We start from the raw sequence: 22,130 nt of genomic DNA, 5'->3' as shown, positions 1-22,130 counted from the left end.
AAAAGAAACAGGTGCTTATACTTTTAAAAGACTTTTAAGAGAGTATTTTGTAACAAAAGGCTTTTATAAGAAGGACTTTATACAAGACATGTAAACTGTATTTTCCTTGTTATATATTTGTTCTTACTTTGATGTGTTCAATTGTATTGTAATTTGAACGAATAAAATATTATTATTATTATTATCATCTAAATTAAATGAACCGTTGGACGGGCGTTCTCGTATAAAAGTCACTCCTAAGACTTAACCAAACAACTGCCCGCAATGAAACTTTGTACACAGATGCTCTGTAAGCTGAACTTTAATATACCAACGTCAAAAAGGTGGTGTCGGCCGTCAGAGTTCCTATCGTCTAAATTAAATGCACCGTTAGACGGGGCGTTCTCGTATAAAAGTCACTCCTGAGACTTAACCAAACAAGTGCCCGCAATGAAACTTTGTACACAGATGCTCTGTAAGCTGAACTTTAATATACCAATGTCAAAAAGGTGGTGTCGGCCGTCAGAGATCCTATCGTCTAAATAAAATGCACCGTTAGACGGGGCGTTCTCGTATAAAAGTCACTCCTGAGACTTAACCAAACAAGTGCCCGCAATGAAACTTTGTACACAGATGCTCTGTAAGCTGAACATTAATATACCAATGTCAAAAAGGTGGTGTCGGCCGTCAGAGGTCCTAGCATCTAAATTAAATGAACCGTTGGACGGGTGTTCTCGTATAAAAGTCACTCCTAAGACTTAACCAAACAAGTGCCCGCAATGAAACTTTGTACACAGATGCTCTGTAAGCTGAACTTTAATATACCAACGTCACAAAGGTGGTGTCGGCCGTCAGAGGTCCTATCGTCTAAATTAAATGCACCGTTAGACGGGGCGTTCTCGTATAAAAGTCACTCCTGAGACTTAACCAAACAAGTGCCCGCAATGAAACTTTGTACACAGATGCTCTGTAAGCTGAACATTAATATACCAATGTCAAAAAGGTGGTGTCGGCCGTCAGAGGTCCTATCATCTAAATTAAATGAACCGTTGGACGGGCGTTCTCGTATAAAAGTCACTCCTAAGACTTAACCAAACAAGTGCCCGCAATGAAACTTTGTACACAGATGCTATGTAAGCTGAACTTTAATATACCAACGTCAAAAAGGTGGTGTCGGCCGTCAGAGGTCCTATCGTCTAAATAAAATGCACCGTTAGACGGGGCGTTCTCGTATAAAAGTCACTCCTGAGACTTAACCAAACAAGTGCCCGCAATGAAACTTTGTACACAGATGCTCTGTAAGCTGAACTTTAATATACCAATGTCAAAAAGGTGGTGTCGGCCGTCAGAGGTCCTATCGTCTAAATAAAATGCACCGTTAGACGGGGCGTTCTCGTATAAAAGTCACTCCTAAGACTTAACCAAACAAGTGCCCGCAATGAAACTTTGTACACAGATGCTATGTAAGCTGAACTTTAATATACCAACGTCAAAAAGGTGGTGTCGGCCGTCAGAGGTCCTATCGTCTAAATTAAATGCACTGTTAGACGGGGCGTTCTCGTATAAAAGTCACTCCTGAGACTTAACCAAACAAGTGCCCGCAATGAAACTTTGTACACAGATGCTCTGAAAGCTGAACTTTAATATACCAACGTCAAAAAGGTGGTGTCGGCCGTCAGAGGTCCTATCATCTAAATTAAATGAACCGTTGGACGGGCGTTGTCGTATAAAAGTCACTCCTGAGACTTAACCAAACAAGTGCCCGCAATGAAACTTTGTACACAGATGCTCTGTAAGCTGAACTTTAATATACTAACGTAAAAAAGGTGGTGTCGGCCGTCAGAGGTCCTATCTTCTAAATTAAATGAACCGTTGGACGGGCGTTCTCGTATAAAAGTCACTCCTGAGACTTAACCAAACAAGTGCCCGCAATGAACCTTTATACACAGATGCTCTGTAAGCTAAACTTTAATATACCAATGTCAAAAAGGTGGTGTCGGCCGTCAGAGGTCCTATCGTCTAAATTAAATGCACCGTTAGACGGGGCGTTCTCGTATAAAAGTCACTCCTGAGACTTAACCAAACAAGTGCCCGCAATGAAACTTTGTACACAGATGCTCTGTAAGCTGAACTTTAATATACCAATGTCAAAAAGGTGGTGTCGGCCGTCAGAGGTCCTATCATCTAAATTAAATGAACCGTTGGACTGGCGTTCTCGTATAAAAGTCACTCCAAAGACTTAACCAAACAAGTGCCCGCAATGAAACTTTGTACACAGATGCTCTGTAAGCTGAACTTTAATATACCAACGTCAAAAAGGTGGTGTCGGCCGTCAGAGGTCTTATCGTCTAAATTAAATGCACCGTTAGACGGGGCATTCTCGAATAAAAGTCACTCCTGAGACTAAACCAAACAAGTGCCCGCAATGAAACTTTGTACACAGATGCTCTGTAAGCTGAACTTTAATATACCAACGTCAAAAAGGTGGTGACGGCCGTCAGAGGTCCTATCGTCTAAATTAAATGCACCGTTGGACGGGCGTTCTCGTATAAAAGTCACTCCTGAGACTTAACCAAACAAGTGCCCGCAATGAACCTTTGTACACAGATGCTCTGTAAGCTAAACTTTAATATACCAATGTCAAAAAGGTGGTGTCGGCCGTCAGAGGTCCTATCGTCTAAATTAAATGCACCGTTCGACGGGGCGTTCTCGTATAAAAGTCACTCCTGAGACTTAACCAAACAAGTGCCCGCAATGAAACTTTGTACACAGATGCTCTGTAAGCTGAACTTTAATATACCAATGTCAAAAAGGTGGTGTCGGCCGTCAGAGGTCCTATCGTCTAAATTAAATGCACCGTTAGACGGGCGTTCTCGTATAAAAGTCACTCCTGATACTTAACCAAACAAGTGCCCGCAATGAAACTTTGTACACAGATGCTCTGTAAGCTGAACTTTAATATACCAACGTCAAAAAGGTGGTGTCGGCCGTCAGAGGTCCTATCAGTACATACACTTTTTGCAGAACTTAAATGAGATCTATATTTATTTTAAATCGTTTGTTTTAGTTATTTATTTTCCTGGAGGGAAGAAACATTTTTTATGAGTAATTGCGGTTATTGCATATATAGTAATCATACATTTATAATATTTAATAACGCTTGTACTATTCATTATTCTTCATAATTAAAGTTATAATGAATTTCACAGTCACTCAAACTAGACAAGGCAAGCAGTGTATAGTTTACGGTGACAACAAATTTAGGGAGAAGAGAACCTTAAAGGATGGAAGTATTACATGGCAATGTTTGGGAAAAACATGCGGAGCAGCAGTTAAAACTGATGCCGACAAATTAAATCTAATTGTGACGAATGATAAACATTCAGGAAGCCACCCTGTAACTTACCGTACATTGCAAACGCCTTCACCATCATCAAAAGTAGTAGGTGTTAGATCACAAGTATCAACACCTGTCCAGAATGATAATTTTCCTGTATCACCCTTACTCTCTCAATCTTTGTTTAAACCAAAAATGATCGACGGAGCCTCCCAAACGGATGATGATCATTTAAAATCAAAGGATGAGCTATTGTCACGAATAAGGCAGCTTGAATACCAGCAAAGTTGCCTCGTTGATCATGTTCAATCACTCAACAAAGAGCTTGAGGACAGAGGTGTCTGCACGTGCCTTAAGAAATCTGAGAAAATCTCAACTTCGGTTCAGACTGCTGTAGTAGCAACAACTTCAGCAGCTGTTCAAACTGATGCAACCGAGGAGGAACAAATGGATCATATGAGCATGTATTTGAACAATAAGATAGAAACAGATTTAAAAGCAATTTCAGCTAATGACAGTACCAAATATATACCGAGGACAAACTTAGTCTTTACTAAGAAAGTGAAAGCGAAAAGGAAAAATAAAAAGATAAAACGTGGTAAACAGACTTCATTATTGAACCCAGACGATGACAAATCGCCCCCCAAAAAATACGAGTACTTTCAACTTGAAGATAGTGACATACAGTTGTATTTTGAGAACATACTCTCCCCTCCACCTGGTGTTCTCCTCTTGAGCCCGGCTCATAGTCACCTAACCAGGCTAACGGAAACCGACAATCTGTCACAATTAAAAAGTGACCTGAAAATTCAAGATTATGAATGGGTGGTTTCTCCGGTGAATAATGGATGCGGTTATGAGACGGGTACACATTGGACTTTGCTTCTGTACCAGCGTAGTGTGAACACCTTTTATCACCTGGACTCTATCGCGGGAATGAATGCGGCTCACGCAGTGGAGCTTGCCAACAGGCTAAGTTCCTCGGGCAGCCCTGTCCCTGCTGTACGAGAAATCGGGTGTCTGCAACAGAAGTTCAGCGTGGAATGTGGTGTATTTGTTCTACAAAACATTAAAACTTTATTTTCCTCGATTGAGCAAAATGTTCCTTTCTCTGGTACGCTGTTTCAGAAGAGCTTTTCTGTTATGCAAATATATAATGAAATTCTCAACCTTAAATCAAATCTAAAATCTGTTTTAAATAACACAAACTCTGAAATTGTTGTAAATAGTAGTTTAAGTAATCGTGGAATACTCAATGATAAGAATGTTCACTCAATATCACATGTTAACAATAATAGTAACGTAGATAAGGAAGTAATTAATGATAAGAGTAAACTGATAGTCATCGGAGATAGCCACTGTAAAGAGCTACAACCTACTTTGCAAAAACTTTTACCCGAGTTAATGGTACAAGAGTACTGTTATCCTGGTAGGAGTATATTTTATGTGTTAAGCCAACTACAAACTGTTTTACTAAATTTAAATGACAGAGACCACGTTGTAATTGTAGGTGGCACAAATAACACTAGTCATAATCATTGTGTATCTGTAACAAATCTGTTGTCTGTTATAAAAAAACTATGTAAAGCAACAGTGATTGTGACAGAGGTCCCACTTTTGTACAACATTCCTATCCATAGATTAAACGAAATTATGCTTACCAATAAGTTTTTACTAAATTTCTGTATGTTTTCTGACACTAAGTATTTTCTTTTAAATCACTCTTTGAACAGAAGCCATTTTGTAAGGAATGGTATGCATATGAATAGTCAGGGAAAGAGTGTGATCTGTTCAAAGATTGCGGGGTGGTTGCAAAACAGTGGTAAATGTAACAGATTTTTACAGATTACACCCACGCCTCAGCCTACAGGGTATTACAATAATGTTTCTAAACTTAGTGTCTCACATTTAAACTAAAGGTTAACGACAAAGAAGTGATATCTGCTTGTAAATATGACGTTGATACAAATTTAGGCAACTGTTATAGTAGTAAAGGTGATGATAACTCCATATGTCAGACTGCTATTTCCAACAGTTTGACTGATGATATACAAATCATCCATCTCAATGCTCAAAGTGTTAATAACAAAGTTGACATCATTAATGTATTTTTAAACCAACATCAACCTGATTTCTTTTGCATATCTGAAACTTGGCAAAATGAACTCAATAGTCATTGTGTTTACTTTAATGGCTATTCTCAATCATCTGCAACTACTCGGAAGTCCCATATACATGGCGGTGTTGCGATATTTTCTAAGGATTTTTACGACACAAAAACACTACAAAACATAAATGAGCTCTCATCTGAAATGGACATTGAGTGTACAGGAATCTCCATTTCGAAAATTAAAATGAATTTAATAGTAATTTACAGGCCACCTAATGGAAATTTTGATGTCTTCTTAACCATTCTAAATGATATTTTTTCTTTCGCTCATAAGACATCGTACCACACCACAATATGTGGGGACTTCAATATAAATTTTTTAGATAAGACTTGTAACAAAAGACAAAACTTAGTTGACTTACTAGATTTAAACTATTATAACACTGTTATAAAGGAACCCACTAGAATAACTTCTCATAGTGCTACACTAATTGACAATATAATTACCAACTTGCCAGTACAAAATATTATTAAGTCACATGTTATAAGGACAGTTTTTTCTGACCATGATGCTCAAGTTATACATTTTGTTAACTCCAGTAAAAAATTAGTACCCGAAACCGCAACAATAAGTAAGCGATATTTTTCTGACAACAACTGGAAATATTTTGAAACACTTTTAAACTCAGAAACTTGGAATGATGTATATAACTGTAGTTTAACGAACGAAAAATTTGAAATGTTTACTAATACATTTAATTATTTCTATAACTTAGCCTTTCCAGTGGTTAGTAAAAAGGTTAATCTTAGGAAAAAAACTAGCTTGAACTGGATAACTAGAGAAGTGAGAGAGGCTAATCTCAATCTTAACTATCTTAAGTCACTTCCTAGGAATTTAGTACCTGAGAATGTTGTTGAGGATGCTAGGAGTAAGTATAATGGTCTTGTAAAGAATACAAAAGCTAAGTTCTACGATGAACAAATTATGACCTCAGACAACAAGTCTAAAGCTATGTGGAATGTTGTTAATGACACAGTACCTATGAGACGCAAAACAAAAAATAAATTTAAATATGAACTTTTTGTAAATGGATCGAAAATAATTGATGGCAGCTTGTTAGCGAGCACTTTTAATAGTTATTTTTCAGTAGTAGCCGCGGACATGGTGACCAGCATTCCACACCCATCCGAGCCTGCGGTGCTTGTACCCCCCAGCCCGGTTGGCAGCATGTTCATCAGTGAGGTGTCAGTCTCTGAGGTGTGGGATGTTGTGAGGCGGCTGAGGAGCACGCGTTCAACTGGGATGGATGGTATCCGTGTTGGTATTATAAAAAGGTGTTTTCCGTTCATTTCTATTGTTTTCACTCATTTGGTAAACTCCAGCTTAACCCATGGCATTTTTCCATCTGTATATAAAATAAGCAAACTCATACCGATATTTAAATCAGGCTCTAAATATCAGATAGAAAATTACAGACCAATCAGTATCCTATCGGCATTTTCAAAAATCATTGAAACTATTATGTGTAATAAACTTATCCAATTCTTTCAGCAACAAAATATGTTTAGTCCGCACCAACACGGTTTCCTCAAAGGTAAATCTACGTCTTCTGCAATTTTTAATTTCATTAATTCCATTATAACTTCTCTTGACCACAAGCTGTACTCGATAGGCATCTTCTGCGATCTCAGCAGGGCGTTTGACTGTGTCAGGCATGACGTTCTGCTGAGTAAACTTGAGGCATATGGCATTCGAGGTGTTGCGCTTCAATTATTTGCCTCCTATTTAAAAGACAGAAAACAAGTCGTAGAAATATCCACAAATACAGGTATTCACCATTCAAATGAGGGAGTCATTAAGTGCGGCGTACCACAGGGCTCTATTTTGGGACCAATACTGTTTGTCATCTACATAAATGATCTTCCCAAAAACATCAACCATAGTAAGATTATCATGTACGCCGACGACTGCACTTTACAAACATCAGAGTCTACTGCGTCAGCAGCAGTTGATGCTGCCAACAATAGCCTCGCTCAAGCTTCTGAATGGTTTTTCAAAAATGGGCTTGTTCTCAATCCAATCAAGACAGGCTTTATACGTTTCACAATACTTAAAGCACCCAATAGTCACATATTCCCAGGCAGTGGACTCACCTACAACAACAACTCATTGCAACATTTTTCTGCCACAAAATTTCTTGGGCTGCATTTGGACGCCCATCTCAACTGGGAATCTCATGTAGATGTCATCTGCAAAAGGCTCCGCCCAGTCTGCTATGCTCTCGGCCGCCTTGCTCAGGTATGCAGCATCCGAGTCCTTCTCGCTGTATATTTCTCCTATGTTGAATCAATTTTAAGGTATGGAATTATTTTTTGGGGTATGTCAAGTAACAAAAATTTTCAAAGAGTTTTCAAAATTCAAAAATGGTGTATAAGAGCAATGTTGAAAATGACCAGAAGGGAATCTTGTCAGTTGGTGTTTAAAGAATTAAACATAATGACGTTGGCTGGTCTGGTGGGGTATGAGTGCTGCATGTTTGTTAGAAATAATCCCACTCTGTTTACTGCTGGCGCGGCTTGCCACTCGTATTCAACGAGGGGCGCGCAGCGACTGACAGTGCGGCAACATTCGACTACATTTTTTCAAAAAGGGCCACAGTACATATGTACTGTAGTATATAACAGGCTGCCATCAAACATAAAAAAAGAAACAGGTGCTTATACTTTTAAAAGACTTTTAAGAGAGTATTTTGTAACAAAAGGCTTTTATAAGAAGGACTTTATACAAGACATGTAAACTGTATTTTCCTTGTTATATATTTGTTCTTACTTTGATGTGTTCAATTGTATTGTAATTTGAACGAATAAAATATTATTATTATTATTATCATCTAAATTAAATGAACCGTTGGACGGGCGTTCTCGTATAAAAGTCACTCCTAAGACTTAACCAAACAACTGCCCGCAATGAAACTTTGTACACAGATGCTCTGTAAGCTGAACTTTAATATACCAACGTCAAAAAGGTGGTGTCGGCCGTCAGAGTTCCTATCGTCTAAATTAAATGCACCGTTAGACGGGGCGTTCTCGTATAAAAGTCACTCCTGAGACTTAACCAAACAAGTGCCCGCAATGAAACTTTGTACACAGATGCTCTGTAAGCTGAACTTTAATATACCAATGTCAAAAAGGTGGTGTCGGCCGTCAGAGATCCTATCGTCTAAATAAAATGCACCGTTAGACGGGGCGTTCTCGTATAAAAGTCACTCCTGAGACTTAACCAAACAAGTGCCCGCAATGAAACTTTGTACACAGATGCTCTGTAAGCTGAACATTAATATACCAATGTCAAAAAGGTGGTGTCGGCCGTCAGAGGTCCTAGCATCTAAATTAAATGAACCGTTGGACGGGTGTTCTCGTATAAAAGTCACTCCTAAGACTTAACCAAACAAGTGCCCGCAATGAAACTTTGTACACAGATGCTCTGTAAGCTGAACTTTAATATACCAACGTCACAAAGGTGGTGTCGGCCGTCAGAGGTCCTATCGTCTAAATTAAATGCACCGTTAGACGGGGCGTTCTCGTATAAAAGTCACTCCTGAGACTTAACCAAACAAGTGCCCGCAATGAAACTTTGTACACAGATGCTCTGTAAGCTGAACATTAATATACCAATGTCAAAAAGGTGGTGTCGGCCGTCAGAGGTCCTATCATCTAAATTAAATGAACCGTTGGACGGGCGTTCTCGTATAAAAGTCACTCCTAAGACTTAACCAAACAAGTGCCCGCAATGAAACTTTGTACACAGATGCTATGTAAGCTGAACTTTAATATACCAACGTCAAAAAGGTGGTGTCGGCCGTCAGAGGTCCTATCGTCTAAATTAAATGAACCGTTGGACGGGGCGTTCTCGTATAAAAGTCACTCCTGAGACTTAACCAAACAAGTGCCCGCAATGAAACTTTGTACACAGATGCTCTGTAAGCTGAACTTTAATATACCAATGTCAAAAAGGTGGTGTCGGCCGTCAGAGGTCCCATCGTCTAAATTAAAATGCACCGTTAGACGGGGCGTTCTCGTATAAAAGTCACTCCTGAGACTTAACCAAACAAGTGCCCGCAATGAAACTTTGTACACAGATGCTCTGTAAGCTGAACATTTAATATACCAATGTCAAAAAGGTGGTGTCGGCCGTCAGAGGTCCTATCGTCTAAATTAAATGAACCGTTGGACGGGCGTTCTCGTATAAAAGTCACTCCTAAGACTTAACCAAACAAGTGCCCGCAATGAAACTTTGTACACAGATGCTCTGTAAGCTGAACTTTAATATACCAACGTCAAAAAGGTGGTGTCGGCCGTCAGAGGTCCTATCGTCTAAATTAAATGCACCGTTAGACGGGGCGTTCTCGTATAAAAGTCACTCCTGAGACTTAACCAAACAAGTGCCCGCAATGAAACTTTGTACACAGATGCTCTGTAAGCTGAACATTAATATACCAATGTCAAAAAGGTGGTGTCGGCCGTCAGAGGTCCTATCATCTAAATTAAATGAACCGTTGGACGGGCGTTCTCGTATAAAAGTCACTCCTAAGACTTAACCAAACAAGTGCCCGCAATGAAACTTTGTACACAGATGCTATGTAAGCTGAACTTTAATATACCAACGTCAAAAAGGTGGTGTCGGCCGTCAGAGGTCCTATCGTCTAAATTAAATGCACCGTTAGACGGGGCGTTCTCGTATAAAAGTCACTCCTGAGACTTAACCAAACAAGTGCCCGCAATGAAACTTTGTACACAGATGCTCTGTAAGCTGAACTTTAATATACCAATGTCAAAAAGGTGGTGTCGGCCGTCAGAGGTCCTATCGTCTAAATTAAAATGCACCGTTAGACGGGGCGTTCTCGTATAAAAGTCACTCCTGAGACTTAACCAAACAAGTGCCCGCAATGAAACTTTGTACACAGATGCTCTGTAAGCTGAACTTTAATATACCAACGTCAAAAAGGTGGTGTCGGCCGTCAGAGGTCCTATCGTCTAAATTAAATGAACCGTTGGATGGGCGTTCTCGTATAAAAGTCACTCCTGAGACTTAACCAAACAAGTGCCCGCAATGAAACTTTGTACACAGATGCTCTGTAAGCTGAACTTTAATATACCAACGTCAAAAAGGTGGTGTCGGCCGTCAGAGGTCCTATCGTCTAAATTAAATGCACCGTTAGACGGGGCGTTCTCGTATAAAAGTCACTCCTGAGACTTAACCAAACAAGTGCCCGCAATGAAACTTTGTACACAGATGCTCTGTAAGCTGAACTTTAATATACTAACGTCAAAAAGGTGGTGTCGGCCGTCAGAGGTCCTATCGTCTAAATTAAATGAACCGTTGGACGGGCGTTCTCGTATAAAAGTCACTCCTGAGACTTAACCAAACAAGTGCCCGCAATGAACCTTTATACACAGATGCTCTGTAAGCTGAACTTTAATATACCAATGTCAAAAAGGTGGTGTCGGCCGTCAGAGGTCCTATCGTCTAAATTAAATGCACCGTTAGACGGGGCGTTCTCGTATAAAAGTCACTCCTGAGACTTAACCAAACAAGTGCCCGCAATGAAACTTTGTACACAGATGCTCTGTAAGCTGAACTTTAATATACCAATGTCAAAAAGGTGGTGTCGGCCGTCAGAGGTCCTATCATCTAAATTAAATGAACCGTTGGACTGGCGTTCTCGTATAAAAGTCACTCCAAAGACTTAACCAAACAAGTGCCCGCAATGAAACTTTGTACACAGATGCTCTGTAAGCTGAACTTTAATATACCAACGTCAAAAAGGTGGTGTCGGCCGTCAGAGGTCTTATCGTCTAAATTAAATGCACCGTTAGACGGGGCATTCTCGAATAAAAGTCACTCCTGAGACTAAACCAAACAAGTGCCCGCAATGAAACTGTGTACACAGATGCTCTGTAAGCTGAACTTTAATATACCAACGTCAAAAAGGTGGTGACGGCCGTCAGAGGTCCTATCGTCTAAATTAAATGCACCGTTGGACGGGCGTTCTCGTATAAAAGTCACTCCTGAGACTTAACCAAACAAGTGCCCGCAATGAACCTTTGTACACAGATGCTCTGTAAGCTAAACTTTAATATACCAATGTCAAAAAGGTGGTGTCGGCCGTCAGAGGTCCTATCGTCTAAATTAAATGCACCGTTCGACGGGGCGTTCTCGTATAAAAGTCACTCCTGAGACTTAACCAAACAAGTGCCCGCAATGAAACTTTGTACACAGATGCTCTGTAAGCTGAACTTTAATATACCAATGTCAAAAAGGTGGTGTCGGCCGTCAGAGGTCCTATCGTCTAAATTAAATGCACCGTTAGACGGGCGTTCTCGTATAAAAGTCACTCCTGATACTTAACCAAACAAGTGCCCGCAATGAAACTTTGTACACAGATGCTCTGTAAGCTGAACTTTAATATACCAACGTCAAAAAGGTGGTGTCGGCCGTCAGAGGTCCTATCAGTACATACACTTTTTGCAGAACTTAAATGAGATCTATATTTATTTTAAATCGTTTGATTTAGTTATTTATTTTCCTGGAGGGAAGAAACATTTTTTATGAGTAATTGCGGTTATTGCATATATAGTAATCATACATTTATAATATTTAATAACGCTTGTACTATTCATTATTCTTCATAATTAAAGTTATAATGAATTTCACAGTCACTCAAACTAGACAAGGCAAGCAGTGTATAGTTTACGGTGACAACAAATTTAGGGAGAAGAGAACCTTAAAGGATGGAAGTATTACATGGCAATGTTTGGGAAAAACATGCGGAGCAGCAGTTAAAACTGATGCCGACAAATTAAATCTAATTGTGACGAATGATAAACATTCAGGAAGCCACCCTGTAACTTACCGTACATTGCAAACGCCTTCACCATCATCAAAAGTAGTAGGTGTTAGATCACAAGTATCAACACCTGTCCAGAATGATAATTTTCCTGTATCACCCTTACTCTCTCAATCTTTGTTTAAACCAAAAATGATCGACGGAGCCTCCCAAACGGATGATGATCATTTAAAATCAAAGGATGAGCTATTGTCACGAATAAGGCAGCTTGAATACCAGCAAAGTTGCCTCGTTGATCATGTTCAATCACTCAACAAAGAGCTTGAGGACAGAGGTGTCTGCACGTGCCTTAAGAAATCTGAGAAAATCTCAACTTCGGTTCAGACTGCTGTAGTAGCAACAACTTCAGCAGCTGTTCAAACTGATGCAACCGAGGAGGAACAAATGGATCATATGAGCATGTATTTGAACAATAAGATAGAAACAGATTTAAAAGCAATTTCAGCTAATGACAGTACCAAATATATACCGAGGACAAACTTAGTCTTTACTAAGAAAGTGAAAGCGAAAAGGAAAAATAAAAAGATAAAACGTGGTAAACAGACTTCATTATTGAACCCAGACGATGACAAATCGCCCCCCAAAAAATACGAGTACTTTCAACTTGAAGATAGTGACATACAGTTGTATTTTGAGAACATACTCTCCCCTCCACCTGGTGTTCTCCTCTTGAGCCCGGCTCATAGTCACCTAACCAGGCTAACGGAAACCGACAATCTGTCACAATTAAAAAGTGACCTGAAAATTCAAGATTATGAATGGGTGGTTTCTCCGGTGAATAATGGATGCGGTTATGAGACGGGTACACATTGGACTTTGCTTCTGTACCAGCGTAGTGTGAACACCTTTTATCACCTGGACTCTATCGCGGGAATGAATGCGGCTCACGCAGTGGAGCTTGCCAACAGGCTAAGTTCCTCGGGCAGCCCTGTCCCTGCTGTACGAGAAATCGGGTGTCTGCAACAGAAGTTCAGCGTGGAATGTGGTGTATTTGTTCTACAAAACATTAAAACTTTATTTTCCTCGATTGAGCAAAATGTTCCTTTCTCTGGTACGCTGTTTCAGAAGAGCTTTTCTGTTATGCAAATATATAATGAAATTCTCAACCTTAAATCAAATCTAAAATCTGTTTTAAATAACACAAACTCTGAAATTGTTGTAAATAGTAGTTTAAGTAATCGTGGAATACTCAATGATAAGAATGTTCACTCAATATCACATGTTAACAATAATAGTAACGTAGATAAGGAAGTAATTAATGATAAGAGTAAACTGATAGTCATCGGAGATAGCCACTGTAAAGAGCTACAACCTACTTTGCAAAAACTTTTACCCGAGTTAATGGTACAAGAGTACTGTTATCCTGGTAGGAGTATATTTTATGTGTTAAGCCAACTACAAACTGTTTTACTAAATTTAAATGACAGAGACCACGTTGTAATTGTAGGTGGCACAAATAACACTAGTCATAATCATTGTGTATCTGTAACAAATCTGTTGTCTGTTATAAAAAAACTATGTAAAGCAACAGTGATTGTGACAGAGGTCCCACTTTTGTACAACATTCCTATCCATAGATTAAACGAAATTATGCTTACCAATAAGTTTTTACTAAATTTCTGTATGTTTTCTGACACTAAGTATTTTCTTTTAAATCACTCTTTGAACAGAAGCCATTTTGTAAGGAATGGTATGCATATGAATAGTCAGGGAAAGAGTGTGATCTGTTCAAAGATTGCGGGGTGGTTGCAAAACAGTGGTAAATGTAACAGATTTTTACAGATTACACCCACGCCTCAGCCTACAGGGTATTACAATAATGTTTCTAAACTTAGTGTCTCACATTTAAACTAAAGGTTAACGACAAAGAAGTGATATCTGCTTGTAAATATGACGTTGATACAAATTTAGGCAACTGTTATAGTAGTAAAGGTGATGATAACTCCATATGTCAGACTGCTATTTCCAACAGTTTGACTGATGATATACAAATCATCCATCTCAATGCTCAAAGTGTTAATAACAAAGTTGACATCATTAATGTATTTTTAAACCAACATCAACCTGATTTCTTTTGCATATCTGAAACTTGGCAAAATGAACTCAATAGTCATTGTGTTTACTTTAATGGCTATTCTCAATCATCTGCAACTACTCGGAAGTCCCATATACATGGCGGTGTTGCGATATTTTCTAAGGATTTTTACGACACAAAAACACTACAAAACATAAATGAGCTCTCATCTGAAATGGACATTGAGTGTACAGGAATCTCCATTTCGAAAATTAAAATGAATTTAATAGTAATTTACAGGCCACCTAATGGAAATTTTGATGTCTTCTTAACCATTCTAAATGATATTTTTTCTTTCGCTCATAAGACATCGTACCACACCACAATATGTGGGGACTTCAATATAAATTTTTTAGATAAGACTTGTAACAAAAGACAAAACTTAGTTGACTTACTAGATTTAAAACTATTATAACACTGTTATAAAGGAACCCACTAGAATAACTTCTCATAGTGCTACACTAATTGACAATATAATTACCAACTTGCCAGTACAAAATATTATTAAGTCACATGTTATAAGGACAGTTTTTTCTGACCATGATGCTCAAGTTATACATTTTGTTAACTCCAGTAAAAAATTAGTACCCGAAACCGCAACAATAAGTAAGCGATATTTTTCTGACAACAACTGGAAATATTTTGAAACACTTTTAAACTCAGAAACTTGGAATGATGTATATAACTGTAGTTTAACGAACGAAAAATTTGAAATGTTTACTAATACATTTAATTATTTCTATAACTTAGCCTTTCCAGTGGTTAGTAAAAAGGTTAATCTTAGGAAAAAAACTAGCTTGAACTGGATAACTAGAGAAGTGAGAGAGGCTAATCTCAATCTTAACTATCTTAAGTCACTTCCTAGGAATTTAGTACCTGAGAATGTTGTTGAGGATGCTAGGAGTAAGTATAATGGTCTTGTAAAGAATACAAAAGCTAAGTTCTACGATGAACAAATTATGACCTCAGACAACAAGTCTAAAGCTATGTGGAATGTTGTTAATGACACAGTACCTATGAGACGCAAAACAAAAAATAAATTTAAATATGAACTTTTTGTAAATGGATCGAAAATAATTGATGGCAGCTTGTTAGCGAGCACTTTTAATAGTTATTTTTCAGTAGTAGCCGCGGACATGGTGACCAGCATTCCACACCCATCCGAGCCTGCGGTGCTTGTACCCCCCAGCCCGGTTGGCAGCATGTTCATCAGTGAGGTGTCAGTCTCTGAGGTGTGGGATGTTGTGAGGCGGCTGAGGAGCACGCGTTCAACTGGGATGGATGGTATCCGTGTTGGTATTATAAAAAGGTGTTTTCCGTTCATTTCTATTGTTTTCACTCATTTGGTAAACTCCAGCTTAACCCATGGCATTTTTCCATCTGTATATAAAATAAGCAAACTCATACCGATATTTAAATCAGGCTCTAAATATCAGATAGAAAATTACAGACCAATCAGTATCCTATCGGCATTTTCAAAAATCATTGAAACTATTATGTGTAATAAACTTATCCAATTCTTTCAGCAACAAAATATGTTTAGTCCGCACCAACACGGTTTCCTCAAAGGTAAATCTACGTCTTCTGCAATTTTTAATTTCATTAATTCCATTATAACTTCTCTTGACCACAAGCTGTACTCGATAGGCATCTTCTGCGATCTCAGCAGGGCGTTTGACTGTGTCAGGCATGACGTTCTGCTGAGTAAACTTGAGGCATATGGCATTCGAGGTGTTGCGCTTCAATTATTTGCCTCCTATTTAAAAGACAGAAAACAAGTCGTAGAAATATCCACAAATACAGGTATTCACCATTCAAATGAGGGAGTCACTAAGTGCGGCGTACCACAGGGCTCTATTTTGGGACCAATACTGTTTGTCATCTACATAAATGATCTTCCCAAAAACATCAACCATAGTAAGATTATCATGTACGCCGACGACTGCACTTTACAAACATCAGAGTCTACTGCGTCAGCAGCAGTTGATGCTGCCAACAATAGCCTCGCTCAAGCTTCTGAATGGTTTTTCAAAAATGGGCTTGTTCTCAATCCAATCAAGACAGGCTTTATACGTTTCACAATACTTAAAGCACCCAATAGTCACATATTCCCAGGCAGTGGACTCACCTACAACAACAACTCATTGCAACATTTTTCTGCCACAAAATTTCTTGGGCTGCATTTGGACGCCCATCTCAACTGGGAATCTCATGTAGATGTCATCTGCAAAAGGCTCCGCCCAGTCTGCTATGCTCTCGGCCGCCTTGCTCAGGTATGCAGCATCCGAGTCCTTCTCGCTGTATATTTCTCCTATGTTGAATCAATTTTAAGGTATGGAATTATTTTTTGGGGTATGTCAAGTAACAAAAATTTTCAAAGAGTTTTCAAAATTCAAAAATGGTGTATAAGAGCAATGTTGAAAATGACCAGAAGGGAATCTTGTCAGTTGGTGTTTAAAGAATTAAACATAATGACGTTGGCTGGTCTGGTGGGGTATGAGTGCTGCATGTTTGTTAGAAATAAACCCACTCTGTTTACTGCTGGCGCGGCTTGCCACTCGTATTCAACGAGGGGCGCGCAGCGACTGACAGTGCGGCAACATTCGACTACATTTTTTCAAAAAGGGCCACAGTACATATGTACTGTAGTATATAACAGGCTGCCATCAAACATAAAAAAAGAAACAGGTGCTTATACTTTTAAAAGACTTTTAAGAGAGTATTTTGTAACAAAAGGCTTTTATAAGAAGGACTTTATACAAGACATGTAAACTGTATTTTCCTTGTTATATATTTGTTCTTACTTTGATGTGTTCAATTGTATTGTAATTTGAACGAATAAAATATTATTATTATTATTATCATCTAAATTAAATGAACCGTTGGACGGGCGTTCTCGTATAAAAGTCACTCCTAAGACTTAACCAAACAACTGCCCGCAATGAAACTTTGTACACAGATGCTCTGTAAGCTGAACTTTAATATACCAACGTCAAAAAGGTGGTGTCGGCCGTCAGAGGTCCTACCGTCTAAATTAAATGCACCGTTAGACGGGGCGTTCTCGTATAAAAGTCACTCCTGAGACTTAACCAAACAAGTGCCCGCAATGAAACTTTGTACACAGATGCTCTGTAAGCTGAACTTTAATATACCAATGTCAAAAAGGTGGTGTCGGCCGTCAGAGGTCCTATCGTCTAAATAAAATGCAACGTTAGACGGGGCGTTCTCGTATAAAAGTCACTCCTGAGACTTAACCAAACAAGTGCCCGCAATGAAACTTTGTACACAGATGCTCTGTAAGCTGAACATTAATATACCAATGTCAAAAAGGTGGTGTCGGCCGTCAGAGGTCCTATCATCTAAATTAAATGAACCGTTGGACGGGTGTTCTCGTATAAAAGTCACTCCTAAGACTTAACCAAACAAGTGCCCGCAATGAAACTTTGTACACAGATGCTCTGTAAGCTGAACTTTAATATACCAACGTCACAAAGGTGGTGTCGGCCGTCAGAGGTCCTATCGTCTAAATTCAATGCACCGTTAGACGGGGCGTTCTCGTATAAAAGTAACTCCTGAGACTTAACCAAACAAGTGCCCGCAATGAAACTTTGTACACAGATGCTCTGTAAGCTGAACATTAATATACCAATGTCAAAAAGGTGGTGTCGGCCGTCAGAGGTCCTATCATCTAAATTAAATGAACCGTTGGACGGGCGTTCTCGTATAAAAGTCACTCCTAAGACTTAACCAAACAAGTGCCCGCAATGAAACTTTGTACACAGATGCTATATAAGCTGAACTTTAATATACCAACGTCAAAAAGGTGGTGTCGGCCGTCAGAGGTCCTATCATCTAAATTAAATGAAACGTTGGACGGGCGTTGTCGTATAAAAGTCACTCCTAAGACTTAACCAAACAAGTGCCCGCAATGAAACTTTGTACACAGATGCTCTGTAAGCTGAACTTTAATATACCAATGTCAAAAAGGTGGTGTCGGCCGTCAGAGGTCCTATCGTCTAAATAAAATGCACCGTTAGACGGGGCGTTCTCGTATAAAAGTCACTCCTGAGACTTAACCAAACAAGTGCCCGCAATGAAACTTTGTACACAGATGCTCTGTAAGCTGAACTTTAATATACTAACGTCAAAAAGGTGGTGTCGGCCGTCAGAGGTCCTATCGTCTAAATTAAATGAACCGTTGGACGGGCGTTCTCGTATAAAAGTCACTCCTGAGACTTAACCAAACAAGTGCCCGCAATGAACCTTTGTACACAGATGCTCTGTAAGCTAAACTTTAATATACCAATGTCAAAAAGGTGGTGTCGGCCGTCAGAGGTCCTATCGTCTAAATTAAATGCACCGTTAGACGGGGCGTTCTCGTATAAAAGTCACTCCTGAGACTTAACCAAACAAGTGCCCGCAATGAAACTTTGTACACAGATGCTCTGTAAGCTGAACTTTAATATACCAATGTCAAAAAGGTGGTGTCGGCCGTCAGAGGTCCTACCATCTAAATTAAATGAACCGTTGGACTGGCGTTCTCGTATAAAAGTCACCCCAAAGACTTAACCAAACAAGTGCCCGCAATGAAACTTTGTACACAGATGCTCTGTAAGCTGAACATTAATATACCAATGTCAAAAAGGTGGTGTCGGCCGTCAGAGGTCCTATCATCTAAATTAAATGAACCGTTGGACGGGTGTTCTCGTAAAAAGTCACTCCTAAGACTTAACCAAACAAGTGCCCGCAATGAAACTTTGTACACAGATGCTCTGTAAGCTGAACTTTAATATACCAACGTCACAAAGGTGGTGTCGGCCGTCAGAGGTCCTATCGTCTAAATTAAATGCACCGTTAGACGGGGCGTTCTCGTATAAAAGTAACTCCTGAGACTTAACCAAACAAGTGCCCGCAATGAAACTTTCTACACAGATGCTCTGTAAGCTGAACATTAATATACCAATGTCAAAAAGGTGGTGTCGGCCGTCAGAGGTCCTATCATCTAAATTAAATGAACCGTTGGACGGGCGTTCTCGTATAAAAGTCACTCCTAAGACTTAACCAAACAAGTGCCCGCAATGAAACTTTGTACACAGATGCTATATAAGCTGAACTTTAATATACCAACGTCAAAAAGGTGGTGTCGGCCGTCAGAGGTCCTATCATCTAAATTAAATGAACCGTTGGACGGGCGTTGTCGTATAAAAGTCACTCCTAAGACTTAACCAAACAAGTGCCCGCAGCCTCTCATAGTAATGCTGCCAGTTTGTTACTACGTGGTTCACTATGCTCGTCCTAACTTCCGCGTGCCGATGTTGTGTACCCCACAACGCCATACTCATTGCCCGAAATAAACAATGACCGTCCCCTATAACCTCAACTCTTTCAAACACCTCCTAAAATAAATATTATTTATTTTATTATTATTATAACATAATACGCATTATTGATTACATATTACAATGGTCGCATCATATAACTTGTTTTGAAAATAAGCAAAAACTGCTCATTTAGAAGATTAGGATAAGTTTATAACAGAAATATGAAAAAGTATATATTTTACTTATATCGCCTCCTTCATTTGGTCTTAATGATTTATCTATTGTCCAGGACTATTCAGGCCAGTCTTCAAACCTCTTTTTATCTCAATAGCATCATTTAAAAGTCATTTTTAAATACTACACATTATACAAAATTTACACAACTATGAAACCTTTGTTAAAGTTAATGCAGGCCTACCTTGTCTCTGCTATTATATTCCATAATGGTAGTAGCGACACCACGCAACAAAGCCATGACAAAGTAGCAGATTTATCAACCAACAGGATTTAGTATAACTGACAAATCCTGAAAAAATATCGAAACATGTATCTTCGGCCTGTAAGGAGGATAATGTGTTTAAGTTGTAAGCGTAAATACATGTGCATTGATTATTTTTAAACGATTACTTAATAAATGTTTTAAATTCAATAGTTCCATTTTACTAAATTATTTTCATTCCATAATAATACTTAAATAAATTTCAAATTGAATCACAGTTAAGTCACCGTAACTTATAATAAACTACTTTTATTTTGGATATGATAGATGGTGGTTAGCACTATAAGGTCAGATATTAATGCACAGCAAATAAATAAATTTGTTTGTAAAAGACTGGCCTCTGTATTCACTGTTCTTAAATCCGCGCATGTATTTATGTTTTAATTGTCATATTTATAAAAACACGTGCACAAAAAAATAATATAATACCGTAATGCTCAGTTTAAATATGACTTTGAAAATATTTTAAATGCATCAATAAATCCTACTTTAATAATAGGCGATATGAATGTCTGTACAATGAAAGAAATTGGATCGGGTCCAGAATATATTAATCTAATATCTTCCTTGCTGTGTACAGATAGGCATGGTAAGAACCAATATCGTCGTGTAATAATTTAATTTATGTTCATTACAGGTAATGTTTTGTCTAGAAAATCGTATTACAAAATTAAACCATGTTTTGTAACTGGTATGAACAAAATAATTTTTCTGTAGAAAGGTTTAAACTAAAAAAAGTTGTGTTAGATTACGTGTAACCACTGAGTTTTGAAATTAACTGTTAAGTATAAATCTCTTATTATATTTTCCTTTATTTGTAAAGTACGGAATGTTTATGTTAAAATTCAAACTTGTTGCTATTTGATAAATAAATTAATCAATTGAAGCCTACATCTGTTGTTTTCAGATGGATGATATACATAATTTCGATTTCACTATTAGTACGAAATGATAGACTTTATCTATTACGTCATAATTATGTATCATTAAAAATTTAATCGCGAGTGATAAGTATAAAATATTAATACCAATTTATCCATACCAGGTAAAGTTTATAATATGTTTTAAAATTTTAAAATTAATTACCTCAGATAACAGGATACAGAAGATCAAGTAGCACTCCGTGTGTTGAACTTTGCACTAATGCAAACAACGTTCATAGATCACAGCCAATCCAAGAATGGTGCCAAACATCCCTCAGGCATCGTTTTTATATTTATTTGACATATTGGAGATTTACAACGGGGAACAGAAGGAAGATGGTCCTAGACTACTGTAGGGTTTTCAGCAAAGTGTGAGGTCCAACTTTCTCCGGGGTTCAAAGGGCGCCGCCCGTGTGCCGCCCTTGTGCCAGTAATTTTGAATAGAATTTATGATTCTATTGGCAAATCCCAATATTCACTTTGCCTAGTAGAAGCAAGGACATCGCTACCTACCATACAAAAGCAAGGAATGCAAAATCAGAGCTAGGCATTTTCCTCTCAATGTCTTCCAGGACGTTACTTAAACTACAAGTTTAAAAAAGATCTATACTGTGATTTTATAAAAAGAGCGCTATTCAAATAATTAACAAATATATTTTGTACATTAAAATTCAGGATCTATGTACAAAGTTTCATTGCGGGCACTTGTTTGGTTTAGTCTCAGAAGGATCTTTTATTTGGGGGGCAGCTCTTTTACTCTACGAATCGTTATCTCAACGACCCTATTTTTATATTTGCAATATCAGTGTTGGGTCTTTTACACTACTAAACGTTTAGAATCGTATAGAAACTAAAACACGTTTAAATTGGCATTAACATTAAATTTATGAGTAAAAAATAAACCTTTCCTCTACTCTTTGATGCCCCAGTGGGAAACTGCCCTCAGTGTAGTTAAGATATCTGGAGTTGTTATATAATC

The sequence above is a fragment of the Homalodisca vitripennis genome, chromosome 4 (genome assembly GCF_021130785.1).
Source record: "Homalodisca vitripennis isolate AUS2020 chromosome 4, UT_GWSS_2.1, whole genome shotgun sequence".
NCBI lineage: Eukaryota > Metazoa > Arthropoda > Insecta > Hemiptera > Cicadellidae > Homalodisca > Homalodisca vitripennis.
This window is presented reverse-complemented; position numbering follows the sequence as displayed.